Consider the following 12,937-nt stretch of genomic DNA (forward strand, 5'->3'; position numbering starts at 1 on the left):
ACATTGAGGTTCTTGCCTGGGAATCTGGATCTATTCAGTTCCCTAAAAGTTCTAACAGTTTCTCTCACTTCTCCAGAGTCCTAGTACGGAACTTTGTTACCACCTTTCAATGCCCCAGCAATTTTGTGCTATCCTTCAGGCTCATCAGACTGAGGACTGGCAGAGGACATAGTACAGCCCCCTACTTAGGATTGTTCCTGAAGATGACACTACAGGACTCTGTGTGGAATGTGAGTCCATGGGCATGGCCTGTAAACATGATTTGCAATACCAGAGTTAGGATATGTGTTCATTTGCTTTTGCTTAGGCACAAAAATCTTAATTTCTTCTATTGATGGTAAAGGAGAGGTTTACTACTGTTTCTTTCTTTACTTTTTAAACATTTTAAATTACTTATATTTGTTATGTGTGTGAGTGCTTTCCCTGAAGTAATGTTAATGTATCATATGTGTGCAATGCCCCCAGAGGCCAGAAGAGGTTATCAGATAGCCTTACCTTGAGTTACACATTGGTATTAGCCACCATCTGGGTTCTGGGAATTGAAACCAGGTTTTTGCAAGAGCAGCCAGTGCTCTTAACTGTTGAACCATCTCTCTATTCCACCTTTACTTTAAAAAAATCTCATATGAAAGTACTGTGGTTATATCATTTCTACCCCTGCTCCCTCCAACTATGTTCCTGCCACTTCCTCTCAATTTTTTGTCTTTGATTATTGTTACATGTGCATACATGTATATACATACAGAATACAGTACACTGAGTCCATTTTGTTGTGTTCATCTGTACAATATTATATATAAAAATCGAAGATTGACACCCCACACAGTGATACTGAGTGATTTCAATAGCCCACTCTCACCAATAGTTAGATTTTTCAGAGGAAAAACTAAGTGGAGAAATCTTGAAGGTAATGACATCATAAATCAAATGGATGTAATAGATATTTACAGAGCATTCCATTTAAACATTTAAAGAATAAACTTTCATCTCAGCAGCTCACAGAACATTATCTAAATCAATAACATATTAGTCTACAAGGCAAATCTCCACAAATTTGGGGAAATTTAAATAACATTCTATATTTTATTTGACTACAAATAATAAAGCTGGATATGAACAACATAGAAACTGAAGCAAGTACATAAACTCATGGAAACACATTTTTGAGTGAAAATCGAATCAAGAGAAATCAAGATAGGAAGTCAAAAATTCCTAAAATTGAATGAAAATGGAAGCATAACATACCAAAATCTACACGGTAAAAAGAAGGAAATCTTAACAGGAGTGTGTATAGCACTAAGTGCCTACATCAGAAAGTTAGAGACATCTCATAATACTATCGTAATGATGCAACTGAAGGACTTGGAACATCAAGATCTAAAAATACCTAAAAAGAGTAGATGTGAAGAAATAAACAAAATAAACAAAATCGGGATGGAAAATAATGAAATAGGAAAAGATTATCATGATTGACCTTTAGCAAAATTTACCAAAAGAAAGAGATAGAAACAAATCTACTGAAATCATAGAAGAAAGGGAAACATTAGAAAAGATTCTAAAGCAATTTCATAAAAATCATAAGGACATGCTTTTAAAAAATCAATATTCCACTAAACTGGAAAAATCTAGAAAGTTAAAATTCAGACCATGATCTAAGCTTAAATTTCTGAAAAGGTGAAATACAAATGCCTGATAATTTTTGAACTGATGAATGGAAAATTAAACTATGCAACTTTTACATTAGTTAAGAATTATTTTCTTTGACACTATTCCTTTTAGGGCTCAGTGGTCAGTGAAGGTCACATGCCCAACTTTTTACCCAAAAATCGCCACAGGAAGATTTGGCTTCACCAGACAGGGCCTTTCTCTAGCCAGGCGTGAAGATGGGCCCCAAAATATATGGGATACTCTTAGGAAGGAGGCAAGGGAGTGATTCTGAGAAGACAAACAATGACTACAGAGCACAGCTAACCTTCAATCCTTCACCAGCATGGTCTTCAACAAGAGGTACAACTGAGAATATATCAGAAAACAAAGGCAACAGTGATGGCTAATGAGATTCATCACAGCAACTAATTTTCCTCATAAAGATGAGTGCCTTTGGTTGAATCTATCTTTAAAAAAAAAGAATAACACAATCATGAAATTCACATGGAAATGAATGGAATTATTGGGAAGCAATCATCCAGAGTAAGGTACCTGAAATCCAGAAAGACCAATGTCACATGTTCTCTCACATTAGTGAATACTAGCTTTGAATCTTTAGATAATTATATTTCAATTTTAAATTCCTTCTAAATCAGGAAACAATTTAGGAGCCAAGAAAGGCATCATGAGAGGGAAGGTGGAAGTCAATGACATAAAAGAGGGTGAATGTTTTTATAAGCACATTCACCAAAGTAGCAGGATACAAAATTAACACAAAAGTATCTGTAGCCTTCCTACATACAAGTGACAAACATTCCATGAAAGAAAAAAAGTGAAACAATCCCATTCATGATAACCTCAAAGAAATCTTGGAGTAAATCTAACCAAGGAAGTGAAAGATTTTATAATAAAACTTTAAGACTTTGGAGGCTAGAGTGACACCTCAGCAGTTAAGAGCACTGACTGCTCTTGCAGAGGACCTGGGTTCAATTCCCAGCACCCACATGGCAACTAACAATTGTGCTTATTTCCAGTTCCAAGGGATCTGAAACCATCTTCTGACCTCCTTGGACGTTGCATGACATGTGTGTACTTATGCACTGGCAGGCAATAGGCTCATATACATAAAATAAAAATAAAGAAAAAATTTAAATCAAGACATTGAAGAAAGCATTTGAAGAAGATAACAAAAGATATAAAAAGCTCCCGTAGTCATGGATCAGTAGAATGAATATTGTGAATATGGTCATCCTACCAAGAGCAATTTACAGATACTCAGTATCACCATGAAAATTCCAACACAATTCTTCACAGAAATTGAAAATTGACCTTAAATTTTAAATGAAAACTCAAGAAACCAAGGATAGTCAAAACAATCCTGAACAATAAGAGGAAAAAGCATTGTTATCTCTGATTTTAAATTTCTACTTGAGAGCTAAAATAATAAAAACAGCATGGTTCTGGCATGAAACCAGTTCACATTGATCAGTGAAACTGAATTGAGGACCCAGATACAAGTTTATGTACCTAAGGTATGAGTATTTTTGTCTACATATATGTAAGTGAACCCATGTTGTTCAAAGCATGTGGAGACCAGTAAAGGATGTCCACTTGAACAGAAATTACAGCCAATTCTGAGCTACCATGTGGGAGCTAAGATCTGAACCTTGGTCCTCGGAAAGACCAGCCAGTGCTCTTAACTGCCAAGCTATCTCTACAGTCTTCAAAAATATTTTTTGTTCATATTTGGCCACAGAATTATCTGAAGAGGACATATTCAGAAGATGGAATAACTTAATTAATGTATTAGTTACTTTTCTATTGCTGTGATAAAGCAGTATGACCAAAGCAGCTCATTGAAAGAAGAGTTTATTGGGCTAAGAGTCAATAATAACAGCATAGGCATGGCAGGAAGCATTTTGAGCAGAAAGCTAAGCCCTCACATTATCTATCAGGTACAGGAAGCAGAGAGAGACAGACTAGTATTGGGCAAGCTATATACTACCAAAGCCCATGCCCAGTGTTGTACTTTCTCCACAATATCCACAGCTCCCAAAGGGTCATGAAACCCAAACAACACGACAAAATTTCCAATAGACTTTACCACTCTCAGCACTACTTAAAAGTACCGAATACGGAGTCCAAAGTGTCTTCTGAAATTCAAGAAAATCTCTTAACTGAAACCCCTGTAAAAATAAATTTAAAAAAAAGAACTCCATACATTCAACATGTAATGGCCCACAATATGCATTCCCATTCCAAAAGAGAGGAATGTGAACATAGTGAGGAAATACCAGACCAAAGCAAGACTGAAAACCAGCAGTACAAACACCAGCTCCTTTAGCTTCATATCAGATGTCTAAGACTTTATTTCCAAAGACTTAGATGACCCTCCTATTTTGCTACCTGCAACATACATTTCTCTCTTGAGCTGGTACCACTCCTATATAGAACTCTCCTTGCCTGATATCGCACAGCACTGGCATCTCCAACATCATGGGCATCTCCATTGCCAGTCAGACTTCAGCTTTGCAGCTTGACACAGTGGTCTCCCATGGCTTTCTTTATGCAGGGTCTCCCCTGCTATATTCTGTCTAACCTTGGTAGGTCTCTGAAATCATGAAGGAAGAACTGATGATCCACTCACTCTCGGATCTTTCATATCTCCAATGCCAGAACCACAAAAATGAAACCTCCAAATACCTTCACCTTCATCCACGTTACCAGCAGCTTTTGTCTGCTGTGTATTTTAGAAGCAGAAAACTACTCAGGCCATTTCTTTGTATAGGTTGTAAAACTAGCTGGATGGTGTCTTGCCCTGAGTGTTCAGGGCAAAACCTAAAGCCCTCTTCTTAATAGCTCTAATTTCCTTATCAAAGACTCTCCCTTCAAGGAGATGCTTTATCAAAAAATCTTAATGCTCCCTTTCTTTTTGTCAATGTATATTTTATTGAATTTTGTGTACTTCATACAAAACTTTTTAATTATCTTTGTATCCCCTTTACCATCCATATCCCCCATAGCCCACCCACCAGATTATATGTATCTTCTTTTCAAGGCAAACTGTACATTATGCATTTCTTTCTTCCTCACTTGTTCTTTTTTCATTATACAACTGTTACAGAACCCTGCTAGAGTCAAGAGACCAGCTGCTGAGTCAGGTGAAAAAGAGTGAGTTTTATTCACATTAGTGGACTGACACCCAGATCACATTGAAACGGGGAGAAAGATGGGTCCCATAGAGGGTTCTTAGTCTCATTCATAAAAGAATTTAAGAATGGACTCAAACAGAAGCTTTTACAACTTTATTAGAATCTTAAAGACAATTATTCAGGGGCAGCAAGCTGGTAATCTTGGCAGCTACCTTGAGGAGGTGAATGGTGGGAAGAAGGAAAGAAAGCCATGGTGCCATGCAGGTTTAGAGCCTGCAAAGAGGTCAGACATGTAGCTGACTTGCAGCCACATGGCTGGGAGAAGCAAGCTTTAGAGAAAAAGTGAAGGACTACAAGATGCTAGAGACAGCCCAAAGCCTTAAAGACAGCATGTTTAGTAAGAAAGCCATGAAGAAGAAAAGGTGAAATTGTGCTTCCCTGAAGAATTCAGGAAAGTGGACACATTTACAGAGATCTACATGACTGTGGCTCGTTTGGAAGTTCTGCAGAGTTCTGTTCTGCAAGGCAGGATTCCAGGCAGAAAAAAATCACTATCTCATTAATGCACCAGGTATTCCACCCATCTATTTTTCATAACTTTAGGTGGACCTACCTTTTTAGGGGTGGTTTTATAACCAGGTGATTTACCAGTGAGACTTGAAAGGTAGGTCCTCCAACAAATAGACTAGGGATTTTATAGTCTTGACAAGTTAAATTTATGGAGCCTTTTGCTACTCTAACAACTCCATAAAGGTGCTAGCCCCTAGCTCATGTTTTGGGGAGATTTACAGTCAATTCATATGTGAGGAATGCATACAAAATGCAAATAGCACATACGTGATAACCAAGTAAGTGTAACATCTGGTACTTAACATACGGTCACAAGAATGTAGCAGTTTGATGAACAAAGGCTTCAATGTAGGAAACTGAGGGAGGAGGAAGTTCCTGTTTGACCTCCCCCAATTCTTATTTATTATTCTTATTTCTTACTCTTATTTCTTGGGACCTTTCAGTGCCCAAATTTCTTAGCAACCATTCAAAGTTCTTAGCATCCATCCGAAGTGTTTAATTACCATCACATTGCAAGATATTTTAGAAACTCTTGAATGTCTTTAGTTTCTACCACATCCCCTCTTCTTCATCAACATAATCCCTTATGTTCGTTCATTCAAGAGGAACTCTGTGATAGTCTTGTTCAGTCACCTGGAGTTTGATGGCTTCTACCTGGTTTCTGAAAAATCTGGTGAGCATATTTATTATACAAGGCCTTAAAAGGAGAGCTAATAGAGCCGTGACTATTGGTCCTCTTAGTGGAACTAGCCAGGGGCCCCAAGTATGCCAGGTACTTTTCCAAAAAGACACATTTTTCTTTTCTCCTGTCTTTATTCTCGCTAGTAGTTGCCTTGCACTTTAACTAGGCTGGACTGATTTGAATAAAAACAGCATTTTTGTACTGTTAGAATAGCAAAAAGCCCCATAAGTTTAACTGGTCAAGGCTATAAAATCTCTATTTTATCTGTTGGAAGACTCACCTTTCTAGTTTCATTGGTCATTGGTCAATCATGTGGTCATAGGACCACTTCTAGGAAGACAGGTTCACCTTAAGTTATGCTAAATAGATGGGTGAGTACCTGGTATGTTAATGAGGTAGTGAACTTTTCCTCTCTGGAATCCTGCCTCCCAGTGGAGAACTGAACCAGCCACAGTCATGTAGTCTGTAAGTCTTCCCACTTTTCTGAATTCTTCAGAAAAGCATAATCTCTCCTTTTCTTCACGATTCCCACCCCAGTGTAGGTCATTTGCTCATCCTCAAGCACATCCAGCAACCATTTCCCAAGTCTGGGTTGACTTGGGCTATCAATTTGTGACTGGTGTTTACGAGCTTGAACATCTTCATTAGGGAACTATCAGGCTCAAAATTAGATGGGCCACTACCAATTAAATGGGTCATTTCGTTTCAGGGGGCCAATGTCATCTCAGAATAAAATTGAGGTTCAATTGTGGCCCTGTTTGCTGCCTGGTTGGAGGTCAGTGCTTCCCTGGTATCATGTCAGGGCTTTGTATATAACCCTGTATGGGTGATAGGTTGGTACTAGCTTCTACTTGTCTACCCTCTAGGGGACCTTACGTCATCTGTATGTTCCCTGTAGTTCTCCATCTTGCTTCACCTTATGTGAGCTCTGGATCTGGGGTTATGCATTCCTCTTTGGCCTCCTGTAAGGAGACCCTAGAAAGTCTGTGGAGGTATTCACTTCTCTGATCCAGGGGCTGCAGGTGGGCTGCAGAGCCCAGGAGCATCAGCCCCTATCACCAACTGGGGAAAGGCCACTTGACTTACCAGGGACCTCCAGAAAAGTTACAAAACCTAGAGTCAAGAGACCAACCACCAAGTCAGGAGGAAGAGAGTGAGTTTTATTTATACCAGCAGGTTGACACCTGAGTTTCTCTATAATGATGCTAGCCCCCAGCTCAACTTTTGGGAAAATTTATAGGCAATTCATATATGAGGAACACAAGCAAAAGGAAATAACACACATGTGATAAGTAAGTGGCTACAGGTAACGCCTGGTAACAAATGGCCCCAAATCTTTCAAGAATGCAGCAGATTGGTGAACAAAGCAGGGTGGTCGGGGAGGTTCCTGTTTTACCTTCCCTCATTTTTATTTCTTATCTAATGTTGGAACCTTTCAGGGTCCAAAATTCCTGGTAACCATCCAAAGGGTTTTATTATCATCACACAGCAAGAGCTTTTAGTAACTCTCTGCAGTGTTTACTTTCTGTAACACATCTGCATAATACCCACCATTAATATCCACACCACCAAGTCTTCAGTTATGCTGTCTGGAAATTTGCTCAGCCAAAAAGTTTAGTCCATTACCCTTTGATTTAGCCTCAGTCAATTTGTACATCTCCAGCAGATGACAACCAAACTCTTTGCCAAAATTTCCCAGTTGCTATTTAAGCCCTTTTTTTCATCTCCTTTTGGAACATCTTGAGCTAGGCCTCTACTAGAATTGCCCTTTAAGCTCTCTTTACAGCATTCAATTGCTCTTCTAGTATAAACCTTCAGAATCTTCAACATTCCTCAGAGAAAACATGGTCAGGTTATTCACCATAGCAGCCCACTCTCTGGTATGAAATTCTGTATTAAATTATGCTGTGACAAAACACCATGGGGAAAGCAATTTATAGAAGGAAACTGTTTATTGGGCTTAAGGTTTCAGATGCTAAGAGTCCATTATAGGTGTGGGGGCAAACATGGCAGGAGGAATCTGGATAAGACGCTAAGCACTCATGTCTTCAAGTAGGCATAGGAAGCAGAGAGAGCCAGACTGGAAGTGGGCAGGCAATATGCACTCAGTGCACACCCCCAGTGACATACAGTGACATCCTGTATTACCATAGTTGTAATGGTTCTATGATCTGCAAACAGTGCCACAGACTGGCCAAGTGTTCAAATACTTGGATTCTATGGGGGAAATTCTCATTCAAACCACCACAATTACTAAATCAAGAAATTTGAAATGAAGATTCACTAAAGTATTTCTCTCTCTCTCTCTCTCTCTCTCTCTCACACACACACACACACACACACACACGCTGTATTACTGTTCACTTTCAAAACAATAGAAAGTTTCTCCCAAAGTTTAATTTATACATGCAACCTTACATTTAATTTATAGCATATAGCCTGCATTTTTACTGTGGAATGTGTATTCCTAGAAATTCCAGACAAACTACCTGCTTATATAAAATACTGTGTATGAAAACTCACAGCAGATTTTATTCATAATAGCCCCAAACTAGAAACAATTTATACATTATTCAGCAGATGAACATGTAAACAAAGTGGCAAGTCTTCCATAAAATATGCCTCTTCAATTAAAAGGAATGAATTATTGATACATAAAATAAATTGGATAAGTTCAATAACCTCTAAAATTATGCTGTTAAGTGTAATAGGCTATATTATTCCTCTTACCCAATAGGCCTGATTTTTTTATTAAAAATTATCAAATGGAGGAACTGAAGAGATGAGTCATCAGTTAAGAGTACTGGCTGCTCTTACAGAGGGCATGATTTAGTTCCCAGTACCCGCATGGCAGATAATAATCTTCTGTAACTCCAGTTCCAGGGCATTTGACACCTTCATCTGAACTACATGGGCATTGCAAGCACATGCGCAATTATATACAAGCATACAAAACACACATACACATAGAACAAAAACATTTTTTTAAAAAAGTGTTTTCATTTCTTAGCTATTGTGAATAGATCGATAATGAACATGGAGGAGGAAATATCTCTATAATAGGCCCTAGAGTCCTTTGGGTATATGTCCAAGAATGGCATAGTTGGCTGCTGTGGTAGATCTATAGGACTCTCCACATTTCTATAGTGGTTAGATCAGTTTGCTGTGAAAGTTTTTCCTCTTTTCTCACATCCTTGCCAGATTTTGTCATTGTTTGATTTTTGGATCATAGCCATTCTGACTGGGTTAAGATGGAATTTCAAAGTACATTTAATTTGTGTTTCCTTGATGTATAAAGATGTTGCACACTATTTTAATTATTTCTCAGCAATTGGTATTTATTTTGGCAACTCTTTTAAATTCCATACTTCAATTTTTAATTGGGTCCTTGATTCTTGTTCTTCTTTGATGCTTAGTTTTTAAATTCTTATATTTTTTGGTTGTTAGTCTGAGTCTTTAACAGCTGAGCTTTCCCTCCATCCTATTCTTTGCATATTTCAGGAACTAACCCTCTGTTAGATGTAGAAGTGTTTCCATTTGGTAACTTGGCTCTTGAAAGATGGTATCTTTCACTGTATAGTAACTTATTAGTTTAATGAAGCCCCATTTTTCAATTGTTGCTATTAACACCTTGTACTATCCTGGTCTTGTTCAGAAAGTCCTTCCCTGTGCCTATGAATTTCAGTGTATTCACTGCATTTTTCTCTGTCACATTTGGCATATCAGATCTTAAGTAGACACTCCTGATGAGTTTTCTGCACAGGAAGAGATACGGATTGAGTTCCATTCTTCTAAATGCTGCTATATACTTTGAGCAGCACCGTCTGTTGAAGAGGTCCTCAATTCACAGTGTGTACATTGCATCAGTCTCTTAACACGTCTGACTAGGAAACATATGAAATAGATACTTGACATTTGTTCGTGCTGCAATTATTTACAATAGCTTGGAAATCGATCCAGGGTAGATGTACACCAAACACGAATGAATAAAATATGATATATTTATACAACAGATTTTAAGTAGATATAATGAAGAATGAAATCCCAACCCTTTAGGAAGTTTAGAATTAGAAATTCTCAGATTATGCAGAATAAGCCAGACTCAGGAAGACAAATAGTGCATGTTTTCTCTCATGTGTAGCATTTATAGATTTTTTTTTGTTTCATTTTGCTTCACTATTACACTCTTTTGTGGTTGATTTACATGAATTTTTTTATATTTAATTTTTTAACCAGGAAATATAGCAGCATCACTTTGTTTAACTTAACAGATAAATGTATATATACTTATAGATACATTGAATAGGATATAGTAGAAATGGAACAATAGAAAATTCAAAGAATCCTTGGATATTTATCAACAAACTACCAGTGGAAGAAATTGTTAAAACAGTAGGAGGTACATTTGAAGAATCATATAAAAGTGAGAGAAAAATAAATTAAACCCTAGAAAAGACATATTATTAACCTAAGTTTGTCTATTTCATAAATTTCACTTTCTTACCAATAGGAGCAAGTATAGGAGAAAAACCTATTAAATTATAAAGGAAAATTCCCTTTAAAGATACATATATCATTTTTGATGCTGTAAAAACACACAGAATGCACATGAAAAGACTTACACTTAATAATATGATTGAAAGATTTCCAAATGCCAACTTCAAAGTGAAGGAAAATAATAAAATTAATTTTCAAAGAAGAAAAAAATCTTATTAATCAAGGGATGAAGATCTACAATAGTATCAACGGTTTATGTGATACAAAGTTGTGAAGTGGTCTTTTCATTATACTTAAGGGCAGGAAAATTGTTGCTAAGACAAAAAGATTTTAGGTAAGTCAAATCTATACAAAGCTTAACACACCATCTTACTGAAATTTATTAAGTTTGGACTCCTGCCATATCAGGGAACATCCCAAAGGAAGTATTAACAGTATAAAAATAATTCTTTTCATTATAAACTGTTCAGATTTTTGAAAAAGACATGTGAAAGTACATTATTGATAAAATAAATGTAGCAAAGCTATTGATAATTGGCAGTACACTTGCACTATATGTACATAATGACACCCAAACTTTGCATGTTTCTTGGAATTCTCTTCCCCACATAATTTTAAAGAAATGTGTGCTACAATAAGCTGTGTGTATATTTGAAAAGTTACAATGAAATAGCAGCTGTGTTTCTTTCATATTTGAGAAGTGAATGCAGGGATGATGTGATGTCATATTTCACACAGTGACTCTCCAATTTACTCCCTTACTTGTATAACAGGCATGGAATATCAGGGCCAACTATGGATTTCACAGGGTGTCCCCGACCGCTTTCCGCCTCGCCGGCAAGAACGACGCGGGAGGACAAGTCAGGATCCTTCTGCAGCAGTTTATTTCATAAGCCTCTTACATAGCATACTAAGGATGAAGACCGAAGACGCCGAGAAGTGGGAGAGCTATTGCTTATATATGCCCTAAAGGTCCCATTTATGACATATAAGAAGCGGATTGGTTGCTGGAGATCACGCCACGGGAGGAGGCGAGGGAGAGCAGGCTCTTGTGCACGCCCCTTATGGGTGCAGCAGGATGTTTACTATTAAGAAGGTCCGGATACCGGCGCCATCTTGTAATGGCGGCGGAGGCTGTGGCTCTCCACATGTCCCCCTTCTCTTTTATTTAAAGACAGGCCATTCTTTAGGGAAGAGAATAGAGGCCTAATCTCTCTATAGGGTGCAGAGTGGCCCCTAAACACTGAAGGGAGCTTTTACGAGAGAGAGGTTCATGCATCCCGACCTCTGTGCAATTAGGCATATTCTCATAGATGATAACGTCTATGTATCATCTACTGCGATGCTTTGCTCGACATTCCCTTTGAACTGCTAGAATCCTGTTCTTCATTTGTGCAATGGGTCTTCACCCCAAATGGTGCAAAGCAACAGAATTCAGCGACCTGTATATATATATTGATTATTTAAGTATCTCAAGCCAAATATCTATGGGTGATCCGGCCTCTAGCGCTGCGAGGGCCTGTGCAACAACTGCCTTTTGCTTATTAGATCTTATTTTCATTTTGCAGACCAACCATAACACAAAGAGCATCCCACAAATTATAAAGAATCCAAACATTCCCACCCCCACCCATTCCTTGAAGTAGGAGATAGCAGACTGGATCCAGGAGCCCAATCCTTCTGTTAGCAAGAGATCGATTCGCGTAGAATTGATCTGGATGATGGCTACCCTTAATTTTACTAAGGTATCTTCGAAATCTGCAGTCCAGTTGAGCTTCAAATGCTGTGAAAGACTTCTAGAGAGGTTAGCAGCAAGGGTGAAATTATCATATTGGATAAAAGTGATACAAAGGCCTGGGAGTTATCTGTTCACATCCCAATTGTGCTAATTGCCATAATATGTCCACTTGTTCTTGCAAGAGGTCAATTCTTTGATTGACTAGCATTAAACCTCCTTGGAGCTGCATATTAGCAGAGGCTTGATAATCTAGAGCAGCAGACACTGAAGTGGCTGTCTGCACCAATGTGGATAATGTCATGGCGGATGCCACGGTAGCCCCTGTAATTGCTGCTCCTGCAATGATGACTGCAATGGCAGCAGATATGCCAAAATCTCTTTTATGCCTAAATAAAGATAGGGTACCTGGCGTGGCTACAGGCACAGGTATATATGATTCGGGCTTGCTCTTGTGCAGCCTCATACCATAGCACCTTCCACTCTAAAAATTGGCCCATGCTATTAAGCATAGCCTTTACAATAGTTTGCCAGTCAGTAGGCGTCATAGAATCTCTTGCCAGTCTGTCTAGCTGTGCTAAAGTAAAATTTGCATTCACTCCATATTTTCTTACTGCTTCAGCCAATTCTTTTATCTGATTATAATCTACAGGC

The 12,937-nt window shown here is 38.1% G+C and overlaps 1 pseudogene; it reads left to right on the forward strand.

Annotated features, from left to right (window-relative positions):
• The first annotated feature begins 12,585 nt into the window (after window positions 1-12,585).
• The window catches only part of LOC103749632, a 53,734-nt pseudogene continuing 53,382 nt past the window's right edge, over window positions 12,586-12,937 (forward strand).

Source organism: Nannospalax galili, unplaced genomic scaffold, assembly GCF_000622305.1.
Source record: "Nannospalax galili isolate Female #2095 unplaced genomic scaffold, S.galili_v1.0 scaffold586, whole genome shotgun sequence".
Taxonomy (NCBI): domain Eukaryota; kingdom Metazoa; phylum Chordata; class Mammalia; order Rodentia; family Spalacidae; genus Nannospalax; species Nannospalax galili.